This window comes from Macrotis lagotis, chromosome 5 (genome assembly GCF_037893015.1).
Source record: "Macrotis lagotis isolate mMagLag1 chromosome 5, bilby.v1.9.chrom.fasta, whole genome shotgun sequence".
In the NCBI taxonomy this organism is placed as follows: domain Eukaryota; kingdom Metazoa; phylum Chordata; class Mammalia; order Peramelemorphia; family Peramelidae; genus Macrotis; species Macrotis lagotis.
This window is the reverse complement of record NC_133662.1, coordinates 17619785-17636874: the sequence shown is the minus strand read 5'-3', so window position 1 is coordinate 17636874 and position 17090 is coordinate 17619785.

Below are 17090 nucleotides of genomic sequence, written 5' to 3'. Positions count from 1 at the left end.
CCCCCGCATAAGCAGGGTTAAGCAGGAGCAGGTGTGCGGCCAGATGCCGATGACCACCCTCTTCCCACCACCCCCACGCCTGCCCGCCAGCCCGCCTCCTCCCCCGCCCACTAGCTCTATACCAAACAGACCCAAATAAAAGTGCTATTGTTGCTCGGGCTTTCCCCCACCCCTTTCCCTCCTCCACCACCTGGAGCAAAGCCTGTTTGCCTCTTCACCTGCCCCGGGGTAGGGCGGGGGATAGGGGGAAGTGCAATTGCCGTCTCTAGGAGTCACCCGGGAGAGGACATCCGCTCCCCCCCCTTCTCCAGCCTCCGCAGACAACCTTCTATGGGCCCGAGAGAAACTTTTCACTCTGTCTCAAAGTGCATGGGACTAGGACGGGTAGTTTCACGTTATGGACTCTGACCACTGAACTTCTCAGCTACCAGCAGTGCAGGGAACAAGGGAGCAAACTGCCAAGGGATAACAGCTGAACACTTGGTGGTCTCCCTTGTTCCCCCTTTATTCCAGTCTTCTGTCGTCTTCCTCCCCACCTCTCCTCCCCAAGCTGGTTTCATTCATCTTCCAATAGCAGCTAATACATAGCCGGTTAAGAAAATAGTAGAAACTCATGTGGGTGAAAATATAAGTCACCCTCCTCCCTCGCCCCCTCCCCACGCGCCAATACCGAGTGCAGTTCGTATTTTGAGCGAGAAAAGAAACTTATTCCTCGCAGAAGGTCCTCTAACTCCTCAGATCCACTCCTTCACTTTCCCCTTCCCCCATCTTTTTCTCCCCACTCTGCCCTGCCCCTCCCCCCGCCTCTCCCTCCCCAAGCCGGCGGCTAAGCTGCAAGGTTAAATAAATATCTGACTGCAGTTTAAGGAAACGAGTCAAAAAGACTTGCAAGAGAAGAAATCCAGATCTCCCCTGGGACCCTTTCCCTGCCCGCCCGCCACCGCTCCTCCCAGCCTCAGATTTCCCGAGAGAGACTTCCCCACCCCAAACCCTGACAACTACTACTGCCCGGAGTCGCGGCCAAAGCAGCCCTCCGGACTTCTAGCCATCCAGGGCCCTGAGACCTTGAGGGCCTGGGGAGACTTAGGCCCACTGCCCTGACCAGAGACTGATGACGGGATTTGCGTCCCATTCACCTCGTCTGCTGCACTGGAGTTGAGCTTTATAAAGCAGTTGCGGGATTCCACTGTCCTTCAGCCCTCCTGAGTGCACTATTTCAGAGCCCTCCTACCTTTATTCCGGTTTGGATGGCTGCTTGGAGGATGGGGAGAGAAGGGGGCTGTGTGTAGTTTTCCCAGAATCTGTAGCACAAACTTGCAGATGAGCAACTTGGTGCAATAGAAACCACTGGGCCAATCAGTTTGTAAGGCATTTATTAATCGCCTATTATTTTCCGGACACAGTAGTAAGGGCTGGGGATACAGAGAGGCAAAAGGCAGTCACTGACCTTAGAAAGCTTGCTATCTAAGGTGAGATACAAGCACACCTGCACCCCACAAAAGCCATATTCAGAATAAATAATAACAGAGGGAAGGACTAGTTGAGGAGAATTGGAAAGATTTCCTGTAGCAAAGGGGGTTTTTAGTTGGGAATTGAAAGCTGTCAGTAGGACCAGGAGGCTAGAATGACTAGAGAGAATGCTCAGACTCAAGAGATGGAGTGTCTTGTTTATGAAACAGCAATGAGGCCAGCTTTATGGAACCAGAGAGTACATGCTGGAAAGTAAGGACTGAAAAGGGAGGGATTAAGTTATGATGGATTTCAAATGCTAACAGAAGATTTTGTATTTGATTTTGGAGATAGGGAGCCACTGGAATTCATGGAGTGTGGGAGGGGGGGTGACTTGGTCAAATCAAATTTTCAAAACAGAAAATAATTTTGCTAGTTGAATGGAGGAAGTGTTGGAGCTGGGGAGAGATTTTACACAGACAGATCCATCAGAAGGATATTGTAGAGTGTCTATACAAGAATAGTTGCTGTATCAGAAGAGAGAAGTTGCAAAGCTAAAATCTTGGCAATAGATTGGATATGGAGTTTGAGAGATAGTGAGGACCTGAGAAGAACTCCTAGGTTGCAAGGCTGAGGGACTGGGAGGATGGTGGCACCCTCAAAAGTAATAGGGAAATTGGAAGGGGTGAAGACTTAGGAGAAAAGATAATGAGTTCAGTTTTGGACATGTTGAGTCTGAAAGGCAATTGGAGATCAGCAGGGAGTTTAGATCTGGATAGGAAGATTTGAGACTTGTCAGCATGGAGTTTGTAATTAAATTCATGTAAGCTGATGAGATCACCAAGTGAATCTCCTCATATTGAGGAGAAGAGGACCCAGAACAGAGTCCTGTGGGATACCCAAAGTTGTTGGCATGACTTGGATAAGAACCTAGGAAATGAGACTGAGAAGGAATGGTAGATAGGTAGGAGGAGAACCAGGAGAGATGAGTGTCTTAAAAACCTAGAGAGAGGAGAGTATCCAGGAGAACAGGGTAATCCACAGAGAGAGGTTAAGAGAATTGAGAAAAAACGATTAGATTCAGCAATTACTAGATCATTGGTAACTTTGGAAAGAGAAATTTTGCTGAAATGATGAAGTCAGAAGCATAAATGTAGATTGGATTGTAGAGAAGAGAATAAATGGAGAGGAAATTGAGGTACCCATTGTAGACAGCCTTCTCTCAAGGAATTGACATAAAGGATAGAAAAGATATAGACCAACAGGGAAAATTGAAGAATAAAGTGAGACTTTTTTTTTGAGGACAAAGGAGACATAGGCATATTTGTTGGCAGAAGGAAATGGATCAGTAGAGAGAAATTGAAGATAAGTGATAGAGTGGGGATGACAGAGAAGGCAATTTATTGGAGGAGGTGGAATGGAATGGAATTGCTTGTGTAGGGAAAGTAATTTGTCTTGGCAAGGAGTAGAGCCACATCTTTATGAGACAGAGGTGAAGGAGGAAATAGTGGTAGAAGGCATATGCCTGATATGAGATGAGGAAAGAAAGAACTTGTGGTGAATGGCTTTAATTTTTTTCCCCCTGCAAAATCAAAGGTGACTTTCTCATCTGAGTGGGTGGAGGAGAGGGAAGTGGGAAGTGTGAGAAGGAATGAAAAAGTTTGGAAGAGACACTGTAGTGTGTGGGTTAGTGAGTTGATAAGGGAGTATCATGGAGGTTGTGTAATATAAATTCATAAAAGACCTAGTCAGAACAGTTTCATGGTTTTCTGAACCTTTGTTCACTAGCATGTGTCAAGAAATAAATGTCTTTATTGTTGTTCTGTTGCTAACTAGCCGTGAAAGGTGGCTTCCTATTTTGGAACTTCAATTGTCTCCCCTGTATCATGCTGAGGTTAGACTCAAGATGATTTCTTCAGCCCCTCCCACTAGCTCTGACATTCTATGCTCTGAGTTCTACTATTCTCCATTCTAAGGTTCTTTCCAGCCCTAGCATTCTATGCTTCTTAGATTCTAAGTTTGGAATTGGTATGGGTGATGGGGTGTCTGATTATATCTTGAGTTGAGTCCTGAGTAATCCTTTCCTCTGTCTTCTTTTCAAATCAAGGGTCAAGGAGACCTTGTTACCTGGTTCATAAACTTCAGAAACTATTGAAGGTACAGGGCTGAAGGAATCCCAAGGACAGCCAAGATGAACTGGGTGACATTGAGCAAGCCACTGATTCTCCCTAGCCCTGTCTCAACTGTAAAATGAAATGATGGTATCTGATGACTTTTCCAGCCCTAGATCTATGGAGTTCCCTTCCACTCTAGAGTTATGATCTGAAGCCATCTGTGAAACTTGTGGTGGGAGCAAAAGTTTAGTAGTCAACAAAAATGTGTCAAGGTTATTGTGTATCAGGCATTGTATTAAACACTGAGGAATAAACAGAGTTGGAGGAGGCAACTGTTGCTCACAGACCTTGTATTACCAATAAAGAATTAATTCTGATGTTTTAGCTCTATCTTTCCCTGGTGTTCCCCCCTCCCCATTTCTCCATTATAGGTAACTCATGGAAAAGAGAGAGATGAGCTACTCCTGGACTTCCTTTGGAATTCAAGAAGGGGTTAGAACAGGAAGAAACTTTAGAGATCTAGTACAGTCTCTTCATTTCACAAATGAGGAAACAGAACTGAGCATGTCCAAAGGCTTGTTCAAAGCCACATGCACACAATTAATTGTCACAGGTAAGATTTCAGCACATGTCTTTTGCCTCCATAACCTCTGAGTGTATGTGATACACACACACATATAATAACATTTATTTTTAAATAGTTTTATTCATTTCATTAAATATTTCTCAATTACATAAAAAAATTTTAAGTCATTTAAAAAAATTTTGAGTTCCAAATGCTCTCCTTCCCTCCCATCTCTCCCCCATCTCTTGAGAAGGCAAGCAATTTGATTTCTATTGTATAATCTATGAAGTCAGGCAAAACATATTTATATATTAACCATATTGCAAAATAAAACAAAAAACAAGGGAAAAAAGTTTAAAAAATATGATTTAATCTGCACTCAGAGTTTTTCAGTTCTATCTCTGGAGTATGATATCATTTTTTACAATGGATTCTTTGGAATTGTCTTGGATCATTGTCTTAATCAGAGGAGCTAAGTCTTTCATTACAATATTGCTGTTACTACATGCAGTATTCTGATTCTGCTCAGTTTACATAAGAATTTCTAAGATTTTTCTGAAAACATCCTGCTCATAATTTCTTATAGCACAATATTATTCTATCACAATCATATACCACAACTTGTTCAGTTATTCCCTAATTGACAGGCAATTTCTCAATTTCCAATTCTTTATCACAACAAATAGAATTGAATATCTAATATTTATATAGTATTTACTGTATGCCAGGAACTACTGAGTACTTTAAAATTATTTCATTTGATCCTTACACCACCCTGGAAAGTATGTACTTTTCTCCTTTTATTGTTGAAGAAACTGAGGCAAATGGAGGTTAAATGACTAGCCCAGGGTCATATGGGTAGAAAGTATCTCAGGTCATATGTGTGTGTAGATACATGTTGGTATCTGATTGTGCCTATGTATATGTCCACATTGGTTGACTTATATATTTATGCAACCATTTCTCAAACTTTTATGCTTAACAGTGATAATTAAGATGTGGTCTTGCCCTCATGGAACCTATAATCTTTTTTTTTTTTTTAGGTTTTTGCAAGGCAAATGGGGTTAAGTGGCTTGCCCAAGGCCACACAGCTAGGTAATTATTAAGTGTCTGAGACCAGATTTGAACCCAGGTACTCCTGACTCCAGGGCTGGTGCTTTATGTACTGTGCCACCTAGCTGCCCCAGAACCTATAATCTTGAAGAAGGGATATGCTACATGTAAATTATGCAATATCATGTAATAAATACACAAAGACTATATTACAAAATAGAATATAATATGAACACAAGATAAACAAAACAAAAATTTTCAACTAAGGAAACAGTTCCTTTCCTTTCCTTGATCTTCAATTTCTTTGAAAATGAAGTAGTTGCAAAAGGTGATTTCTAAGTCTCTTTCCAGTCCTAAATCCTGTGCTCCTCTATCAAGGAGGGCTTCTAGAAGGAGAATCATTTACACTGAGTCTTGAAAGATGAGTAGAATTTCCAGAAGTGGAAGTTTGGGGGGGGGGGGTACAACCCAGGCAAAGGCCTGGTTTGTGTCTCCATTTCCCTGAATGAATAATTTTGCATCTCTGACTCTACAGGTATGCTGTATTAGTGTCTGGTTGTGGCAGTGAATCTAAGGGAGTGTGTAGCATTGAGTTTTGATTCTATGAATATGTCTCTCTGGAATGTGCTCCAGAGAGAGCCTGTATATTTCTATATGTAGGCCTGTAGTAGTGTAAGCTTGTGCCATTGTGTGTCTTTCCCTTCTTTTTCCCTCTCAGCTGATTCTAGAGCAAGATTTCTTATTCTGGGATGCAAGAATTTGTTTTTTTAAAAATATTTTCAGTATAAACCAATATGGACATCCTTTCAATAAAATTTATTTCATTTGTAATCCTGTGTCATTTAACATTTAAAAAGAATATTCTGACAAAGAGTTCTTGGGCTCTAATAAACTTCAAAAAGGAAACCCTGACAAAAAAAAAGGTTAAAAATCTTTTTTTTTTATGTTGCCCCATTTAATTTCTTAGATCTCTGAATTGTAGTTTCCCTAGATGAAATTCCTTCCTCTCTCCTCTTCTGAGTCCATTCCAGGCTGAGGATTGTCACATTTGGAAATTGGGGTTGGGGTAAGATGAAGGCAGGGTACCCCAGGGTTCACCAACTCTTCCCCCATATGTCTTCCAAACTTTGGGCAGAGGGGTATCTACTCCCCCTAGTGGCCCTGACTAGAAGACAAATCTTTCCATCTTAAAGACTATCTGAAGAACAGAAGGGGAGAAAAGAATAGAAGAAAGAATATGAGGAATGAGGTATTGCCTTAGACAACATTATGAATTAGGCAAATCCTAGAATCATATGTTAAAACTAGATCTCATGTTCCATACACATTTTTGTGGATGAGTAAACTTGAGGCCCAGAGAAAGGAAATTATCAAGGTTCTCTAGCTAGTGATTAACCAAACTGGGACTAGAACCCATTTTCTCTTCCCAGTTCGGGCCTTCATAAGTGCTACTACTTGAATTATTTTAAAAGGCCTTTAACCTGTTTTATAATAAATTTGATTCATATTTACTGTGTGACCTTGGACAAGTCTCTCAACCTCTGGTTAAATGACTACAGTTTCCTGATATACAAAATAAGAAAGTTAAAATAGATGCTCTTTGAAGTCCCTTCCAGCTCTATGACCTTATGCCCAGATTGAAGATGATCAGATTTGGGGGGAGAGGGAGAAGGGGTCAACTCTGTCAATCACACTCTTCTCAAACTATTCAGAGGCACTTCTGGCTCTGGCTAATCCCAGCATTAAGTAATAATTTGAAAAACTACCTTGGGTCAAACCAAGTCAACAGATATTTAGTAAATGCTTACTTTGTGCCAGGTACAATACTAGGAAAAGGAACCATAGAGCCTGGGGGTTGAGGAGGCATGGGAGACAGTGAAGAGTCATGAAAGGAATAAAGGAGGCTGGCCTTGGCACTGCCTTAAAATCATAGCTCTAGGAGGAACTCACCAATCTGAGGAAGGTTTGCCAGGCTGAGAAGTCTACATGGAATAATAAAGAAGTATAGAGAGTTGAAAAAAGAGATGATCACTCTTTTCCTTTTAGAACTGAGGAGTGGGCTTTGTGGCATAATGGATAAAGTACTACTGAACTTGAAAAACAGAAAAACCTGGGTTTGAAATCCTACCCTGAGCTACTTATTGTTTAAATACTAAATCCTGCCTACTAACTAGATGATCATGGATAGATCCCTTATCTTCTTTAAGCCTCACTTTTTTCATCTGTAAAATGGAAATGATAATATTTACATCTTAAAATCCTAAAAGAACTGTCAGATATGACGGCTGAGCAGTAGTCCATGATCTTTGAAAGATTATGGAAAATAGGAAGGTTATTCAAGTTTAGAGAACAAATGTCTAAATTTTCAAAAATGGAAACACAAAATTTTCAAACTACAGACTAATGAGTTTGACTTCAGTTCTTTGGAAGATCCTAGCATGGGTCATTAAAGAGTTGGTGGTGAATGTCTAGAAAGGAAAGTAGAGATGATAAAGAACCAGAATGACTTCATCAAGAGCAGGTTGTTCCAGACTAACTTTATTTCCTTTCTTTGAGAGTGTAACTGGGCTTGGCTTAGTACTTGCCCAGATCACTTAATATGGAGGTACCCTAGTGGGAAATGTCAGGGAACTAATTTTGGGAGAAGACATTCTGAATATTTTTGTGGGTGGAAGTCACCTTTCCCACTGCTTATGTAGCTAGAAGAGACTGTAGTTTTAAAATGATCAACCTGGAACAGACAGTCTCTTTCTTTTCCAGTGGGTGACAGGATTCAAAAGGATCTCAATAGGCTCAAAAATTGAACTGAATATGGGGTGGCTAGGTGGTGCAGTAGATAAAGCACTGGCCCTGGAGTCAGGAGTGCCTGGGTTCAAATCCAGTCTCAGACACTTAATAATTACCTAGCTGTGTGGCCTTGGGTAAGCCACTTAACCCCATTTGCCTTGTAAAAACCTAAAAAAAAAAAATTAAACTGAATATAGAAAGATGGAATTCAGTAAAGATAAAAGTAAAATTTTATACATGTGTATAATATAAAGAGAAGGAGGACGCAGGACTAGATAGCAATTGTCTAAAAAAGTTCTGGGGATTTAATAGGTGGACTACAAGCTCAATATGAATTAGTGGTGTGATGCGGCAGCTAACAATCTTGGGTTACAGTAAGAGGGGTGCAGTTTTCAGAAACAGAGAGGAAATAATAATCCCGCTTGCTAGATATTGTTCTTTGATATCTGACTTCATCTAAAGTATTGTTTTTAATTTTAGGTACCATGCTTTAAGAACAACATTGCTAAACTGGAGAGCATCTGGAGGAAGGTAATCAGGGTAGGGAAGGTACTTGAGTCCAGGAAATATCCATTGAAGGAACTGAGCACCTTGGTACTGGAGGAGATTCAAGGCCAGGGGACAAGGACAAGGATGATAGGTGGCTTCATGTATTTAAAGGACTGTCAAGGGGAGAGAGTTCTGTCCCAGAGGACAGAACCAGGAAATAAGAGTAGAAGCTGTAACGGGGCCAATTTAAACTTGATATTAGGAAAAATTTGTTATAATTTAGTAGTCCAAAAGTGAAATAAAGGACCTCTTTTCCACCTTGAAGGTCTTCTATCAGAGGTTGAATAATGACTTGTGTAGGTCATAACTTGGACTAGTTGGACCTGGAGTCCCTTCCAACTCATAGGATTAATGAGATAATATATCTAAAGTGCTTTGAAAACTTTAGAGGTCTATGAAATGTCAGCTACTGTTATTATAAGTCCATGATAAACAGGAAGAAACTTGGTACCCAAGTCTTATCTTCATTATATTATGATATAGGATATAATAGAAATGCACATTAGAAATGTACACAAATTCATCAAACCATCAGTAGCATTTGTTGTTTGTTGTTGAATCATTTCAGTCATATCTGAAACCCCATTTGAGGTTTTCTTGGCAAAAATACTGGAGTAGTTTACCATGTCCTTTAGATTGAGCAACTGAGGCAAAGAGAATTAAGTAACTTGGCCAGGGTCACATAGCTAATATGTATCTGCAAAGTGTATTTGAATTAATCTTTTTTATTTTATTTTAGGCAAGGAGTTAAGTGACTTGCCTAAGGTCACGCAGCTAGTCAATTATTAAATATCTGAGGCTGGATTTAATCTCAGGTCCTCCTGACTCCAGAGTCAACGCTCTAACCATTGTGCTACCTAGCTGCCCCTGCAAGGTATATTTGAACTCAAGTCTTCCAGACTCCAGAGCTAATGCTCTATCTATTGCTCCACTTAGCAGATCCCATCAGTTCATACCATCTACCTAAAGTAACCTGAGGGCAGGTCCCTGTTGCATTGAATAGAATGCCAGACCTGGAGTCAGGAAGATTCATTTCCTTCAGTTGGATTCTGGCCTCAGACACTAGTTGTGTGATCCTGGGCAAGTCACTTAAATCCTGTTTAGCTCAGTTCCATATCTGCAAAATGAGCTGGAGAAGGAAATGGAAAGCCTGGTATCTGTGTAAGAAAATCTCAAATAGAGTTATAAAGAATCAGACATGACTGAAATGACACAATAACAAAAAATAAAGTTTGTTGAATTGAAAGATAAGAGTAGCCACATGAAAACAGTTTTAAGATTTACTAAGTGTTCCTCATTTTACCCATGAGAAGATAGAGATTCAGAAAGTTTATACAACTCAGATGAGTTCACTAGCTAGTAAGATCCATCAGAACTGTGATGCAAATCCAGGTCCTTTGGTACCAAATTCAGTTACTCTTTTCACTTTATCATGCCATCTCTTAATGATGGGTGCCAACTTTGAAGCCAAAAGAGAAAAACCTGGATTAAGGAAGCATGTTGAAGTGAAAAGAATACTAGTCTTGGAAACTGAAGCCCTATTTTAAATCTTGATTGCTACCAACTAGTTTTGTGATCTTGGTTGAGATACCTTTTCTGTCTATGACTGAGTTTCTTCATCTTTAACATGAGAGAGGTACTGGTGGAATGCTACAGTTCCTAAAAAATTGAACTTGAGGAACACCCAAAGGTCAGTGGAAAGATACATGACAGATGTTATGTAGGCTGCAAAACATCACATCTAAGGAATTAAATGAGGAAAACATTGAGAGGAATATTATCAATGAAATGTATTATCAGAGAAAAAAGATGGGCCAATGACTAGTGAGAGTTGATGGAGATGATGTGTTTGGTTGCTATCATTGCAATGTATAAAGAACAAGAGGAAGACCTTGCAATATTGGGTGGATCCCTTGGGTTGGGTTTCTGGAAAAATGTGGACAAGTCACTCAGGATGAAAAGACAAATATGGGTGGTGCTTTGCATTTTTGAAGGAGTTAACTGTCATCAATGAGACATGATTAAGACCATACATTTATTGGAGAACTAAATGAGAGTGTTAGATTAGGTAAGAGGCATGGAACTGCCAATTTGTAACCATATTGGTGTGGTATTGCCAAAGCAAATGCAGGTGAGACACAAAATTCAACAAATCGAGCAGTTCTTTAGTGGGTAAATAAATTGAATGTTTGACCAAATATAGTCCTTGAATGATGTTATAAATATTCAAATGGCCTTTGGCAGAAAAAAGGTTCCCCACCCTTGCATTAGATGATTTCTAAACTCTCTTCTAGTTCTAATATTGTACAGTTTTGTTTCCATGCTAAGGGACACCACTAGTTCTAACCTTGTCTATAGGGAGAACATGGGCTGGCATATAAGGAGAATTGCTGCTGCCATTGTTGTAGTTCATTTTCAGTCATATCTAATTCTTTGTGACCTCATTTGGCATTTTTATGGCAAAGATGCTAGAAGGTTTGCTATTTCCTTCTATAAGGAGAATAGACCTTTATAATGGAGACAGGAATGGAGTGGTGTAGGAACCAAGTTAAATCCATAGACTGTTCCTGCCTATGTAACTGGTTTAGATATATCTTAGGACAAGAGAGGATGTTCTATAACTCATTAATGCTAGATTATTCCAACTTTTCTCATATGTTCGTGTAGCTGAATTTTGAGACTGATGATTCTACATCTAGCCATGTGTGATGTGGGGCTAACCAAACCAAACCGACACCCCACTCCACATTCTACTTGACTAATTTAATAATTCTCATTCAGATTCTAAGGAAACCAGATTATATGTTCTGATATCACTTTACAAATGAATAGAAATGTAGAATTTCTCATTATCTCTTGTTTCCTCATCCCAATTTATTAAGTAAACTGGAAAACCCTATTTTCCCATAAATTTTTAGTAATCTTTTTTCTTAAATGATTTAGGCTCATAAAAATATCACTGTTACCAGGTATATAATTTATTAACAGTGACAAATAATAAAACAATGACATAAATTAGTTATAATGTATTATAATCAGATTCACTTCTAATCAACTTCAACTGCTTACTTCTCAATATGGAAATGTAGTCCTACCACTTTACTCTTAGAATGGCAGTCAAAATCTCTAAAGAATTTTAGTTAGTGTACCTTCTCCATTCTATAAGTAAAATTCAGTTCTCAGGAAATGCCTCTTCTGTCTTTCTCAAAAATGTCAGTTAACTCCCTTCTGTCAGTCTCTCAGGAAAGAAGTTGTTTTAGTTCTTTCTTTTCCTAACTCACAGTATCTTTCCAGTCATGACAGTTAATTCTCAAGGTAACAATTAAACTTTCTCCCAAGATTCTATTCCCTCTTAAAGCTACAGTAATAGAATCCATATTTTGTTTAGGAATGGGATATTGAAACTGGCATTATGTTAGTAAAATTATTTTGAAAAAAATCTCAACAGGTGTCTTAGTGGAACTAAAGGGAAGCATGACTTGTGTCTACAGCTTACTCATGCATGGGAAGATTTAGGATCTTCAAAGGCTGGGGATAGAATAATAACTGTAGAAAGGAAGTATCTATCATTTTAGCAACTATGGAGTAAATTACTGAATGGATTGCGTTAGTATTTCGTTGTGTGTATGAGTGTATTGTTATTTCTGTCTTTTTGTGACTATGGATATGTCTTGATATTTGGTTTTGTGTCTGTATCTGTTTCAGTCTCAGTATTTTTTATGTGTTTGTGTCTGGATGTATTTGTCTATAGACATGTATTGGCATCTGGTTGTGTCTGTGTGTGTCTCTATAAGAGAGTATGGATGTCTAGCTGTGCCTTTGTCACTAGGGATGTGCTGTATCTGACAATGTCTTTCTTTCTCTGTCACCTTCCCTTAGGCTTACCTTTCAAAACTATTTCCCCACTTTGTTCTCTCAAAATAAATTGTGATGTGGACCTTTTCTAGATAATAGACTCCCCCTCTTTTGGGCTCTGTCCTAGACTGAGGATTGCCTCATTTTCTGTGGCACAGGTAGGACTGGATCTGAAGTTGGATTTCAACTGCCATCCCTCTTTCTATGGCTCTTTATAGGGCATGTTCACATAAAGCCATTAAGTGTTGTGGGGGTATGATTAGAGTAGTGATACTTTTATAGCATTAGGCATGGAAGGAGTTTCTGTGGTTTAACTTTGTACACTTTTTTTAGTAGGGATCTAGGGATGGGATGGGAGGCAGGGGAAAGGGGAGAAGATTTTTCCTCTCCCCATTTACCCCTCCCTATTACTGTCTCCTTCTATGACTTCCTTTCCATCAGGGAGTATCCTCACTCGGGAACAACCTCTGAAGAATACCTAACAACCTGGTCTCTTTACAATGGCCCAGTTGATATCCTAACCTAAGACTCTTGGAGCACAATATGTTTTCGCTGATTCTGTAAGTCTGAAGGAGTCAATTACATCTGTGTAGTTGGAGAGGAAAAAAGATGAGAGGGACAATTGGCAGGAAAAGAAAACATTGGGGAATACAGGGGAAGATGGGATATGAGATTTGAAATTTCAATGGATCTCAGAGGTTGTCTAGTCCAGACTCCTTACCATCTCCAGTAATATCTTGTCAAAGATCACACAGGTAAGTATCAGAACTAGAGTTTCGAAAATCCAGGTCTTCTAACTTGTCACTATGTATCATGGCTATCTAGTAGAAATTAATGTTTTATAAGCTGATCAAGATAAGCCAAACAAATAGCCACTTACATAGTAACACCTTCTAAACAGTATTATTAGGCCTATTAGACCTGGGTATGAATCCCTCTTTGAAATATTGTATCTGTGTAACCATAATAAGAGACAGCTGTGGACAGAGTTCTGGATCTAGAGTTAGTAAGATCTGAGTTCAGATTCAGTCACAGACATTCATTTCTGTGTGATCCTGGCTGGGCAAGTCACTTGTCACATCTGTTTGCCTAATTCACTGGAGAAAGAAATGGCAAACCACTCTAGTCCTTTGCCAAGAAAACCTCCTATTAGAGCATTAGATAAAACTAAAGAACAATGAATAAATCAAGATTCTTTAAGTCTTAATTTCCCCATCTGTAAAATGGAGATAGCAATATCTATCATGCATGTTTATTGTCAAGATCATGCTTTATTAAGTACCTACTCTGTGCCAGACATTTTTATAAATATTATCTCATTTGATCCTCACAACAGTCCTGTGAAGTAGATGCTATCATTATCTCCATTTTGCCATTGAGGAAACTGAGGATGAAGGGAAATGACTTGCCCAGAGTCATACAACTGGACCACTTTTGAACTCAGGTCTTCTCAGCTCCAGGTTCAGAGCCACTCTATCATTTAATGGAGGGAATGTAAAATATTGTATAAATAATATTAAAATTCACTGTGAAAGGTAAGCATGACACAGTGAATGAAGAGATGATCTTGGAGAGAAAAGGAGAAATCATTATATTATTCAGATAATTTTTATAGACAGTAAAATTAGAAGTGTTGGTCTGACTCTGTGGAGGGAGTAGTTCCCCTTTATGATGAAATCACAGATATAAACACATGCAAACACATATCTGTATGTGTGTGTATATATATATATATATATGTTTAATGAAACTTTCAATGTATTTATTATAGGAAATTTCCAGTGAGGGCTTTCCTTTCTTAGTGCAGATTAGTGTCTTCTTTGCAACTCATGGCTTGAGTCACTGAAAGGGTGAGTGAATTATCCATGATCACTCAGAGGCAGAATTTGAATTGAATCCAGAACTTAAACTCCAAAACAAGCCTCTAACCTCTATACTGCATTATCCTGTTCTTTTAAATTTTTATTTATTTATTTAAGGCAACAGAGTTAAGTGACTTGCCCAAGTACATACAGCTAGGAAATTATTAAGTGTCTGAGGCCACATTTGAACTCAGGTCCTTCTGACTCCAGGGCAGATGCTCTACCCACTGAACCACCTAGCTGCCCCTACATTGTCCTTTTCTTGAGCCCTTCATTTGATCATTTCTAAACTTAAGGAATTGATCTAGATCTCAGGGGTTCTTAACTTTTTGTGTGTGTCTTGTACCTCTGACAGTTGGTAAAGCTTATGGATCTGTTTTCTGAATAATATTTTACATGCATAAAATAAAAGGCATAGAAATTTAAGGGAAACCAATTATATTGAAATACAGTGATGAAAATACCAAAAATTAAAAAGAAATTCACAGACCTCAGGTCATGAATTCTGCTTTACACTGTTCCTCTGATTTCTACCAGCTCTGATGATTCCATAAATACTTTGTCAGATGAGTTCCATATCTTAGCCTGTAGGAGAATGAGGGTACAGAATTAGATGAGGTTCAATGGAAGATAGATAAGTGAATATCCCAGGAATATATAACACTGATACCCTGATGGAGCTCTGGAAAGAATGGGTCTTGACTGTCCACTAGCTCTTCCTAATTTTTTTTTTTAGATTTCTGATGCACCTGTGCATCATGGAGCTGGCTTGGAAACCCTCTGGTTCCCCCTCCACTTCCTCAGCCTCCACCTTAGTAGTCCTTTTGGTTTCATTCAACCTTGATCCATTCCTCCATTTTAGTAGCGGTGTCAACCATTAGATCCCTTGCATTTGTTCCATGTAAAGAAATTTTCAGTTATCAAGAAAAAATTCCAGGATGACTTTGACTGGAATTAGGGGATTTTTGATGGTGTTTTCTGCAGAATCTTGGGGGTTAATTTAATCAAAATTATTTAACATTTGAAACAGAAGACCTGAACATCTACCTTGTTGGAATCTTTTTTTGTTTTGTTGTTCAATCATGTCTTATCTTTGTATTCCTCTTTGGGCTTTTCTTGGCAAAGATATTGGGATAGTTTGCCATTTCCTTCTCCAGTTCATTTTACAGATGAGAAAAACTGAGACAAACCAGGGTTAAGTAATTTGCCCACGGTCATATAGCTGGTAAATGTCTGAGGTCACATTTGAACTCAGGAATATGAGTCTTTTTTTTTTTTTAGTTTTTTTGCAAGGCAAATGGGGTTAAGTGGCTTGCCCAAGGCCACACAGCTAGGTAATTAGTAAGTGCCTGAGAGGGATTTGAACCCGGGTACTCCTGACTCCAGGGCCAGTGCTTTATCTACTGAGCCACCTAGCCACCCCAAGATGAGTCTTTCTGACCCCAGTCCCAGCATACTATCCAGTGAGCTCATAATTTTGTTTTCATCCTTCTCTCATCTACAAAACTTCCTAGACTGTTCTCATAATCACTGGTGGCCACAAGAAACTCTTTCCTTGTAATTTGGGGACAATTAGCAGGATCTCTCCAGAGAGATTGGATTTTTAATAGGGTCAGGTATTTAAGGATAGATATTAAATAGCCCAACTCTTGCTATCTGGGTTAGATTCGTAAGAATCACAGTGCTAGAAGGGGCCTTAGGGATTACCTAGTGCAAACCCTATCTGAAGTATTGACTTTACAAAAAAAATAAAAGTCATAAATATCATGAATAGAGTAGCAGGGTGGATTCTCTCATCTCACTTAAAGACTCTTTGGAAAAAGACTGGTTCCTTCTTCAGGACCAATGCGAATAATAAACACATTCATGCAGTATGGCATGTTGAAAAGAATACTGAATTAGGCACTAGGGGAACTTGGTTCAAATCTTGCTTCTTTTGATTAGAACCTATAAGATTTCCTATGTAACCTTAGGCACTTCTGATCTTGATAACTATTCTCTAAGTCTATAAATTTCCTCTGCAAAATGAAGTTTTTTCTGAGGTTCCTTTACCTCTAAATTCCTTGTTCCTATTTCTACCTAACATAATATCTGCATTAGTCCAGGAAAAACAATTTCTTCTCTGATATTTCCATAGGCAGGATACATATCTATTCTGAGGGAAGGTTAGTGTCAGGAAAGGCATCTCAACAGTATGTTAAAGCTAAGATGGGGGTGTGGCAAGGAGTAGATGATGACTCCCCAAGAGAACCCTAGTGAAACAATATTTTCTCCTTTTACTGTGGTATTATAGAAAGAGACCTAGATTAGGTATTGAGTTCCTAGCCCAAAACCTGATACATCAGAAACACTTCATAAATGCTTTTTGATCAATTGATTGGTATTGGAAGACAGATTCTAGGTCAAGTTCTGCAAAAAATAGTATCAGATTTACATAATACTTTATAGTTTACAAAGAATTTTCCTACTAACAACCTGGTGAAGTAAAGTGTATTCAGTTATTTAGTATTTATTGCATTTATATTTATTCTGTATATATTTACACAGGATGTCCCAAAATTAATAATGATGTTTTCTTTTAAAAACTTATTTATCCATTCATTTGTTAATTTATCTATCTGTTCATTCATTTACTTATTGATAGAAGAAAATATAGATTTTATTGTGTGCTATCACAGGTCTGGAAAACATACTTTCCATCTTTTGAAAGAATATCTCATTTCTAGACTTTTTTCCCCTTCTAGGAGAAAGTGCACTGAGAAATACAACACAGTTTTAATATTTTCCTGTATGGTCAACTGAGGCAGAGTGGGGAAAAATGGCTCCCAAATGAAAGAAAATTGTTGTGGGACTTTT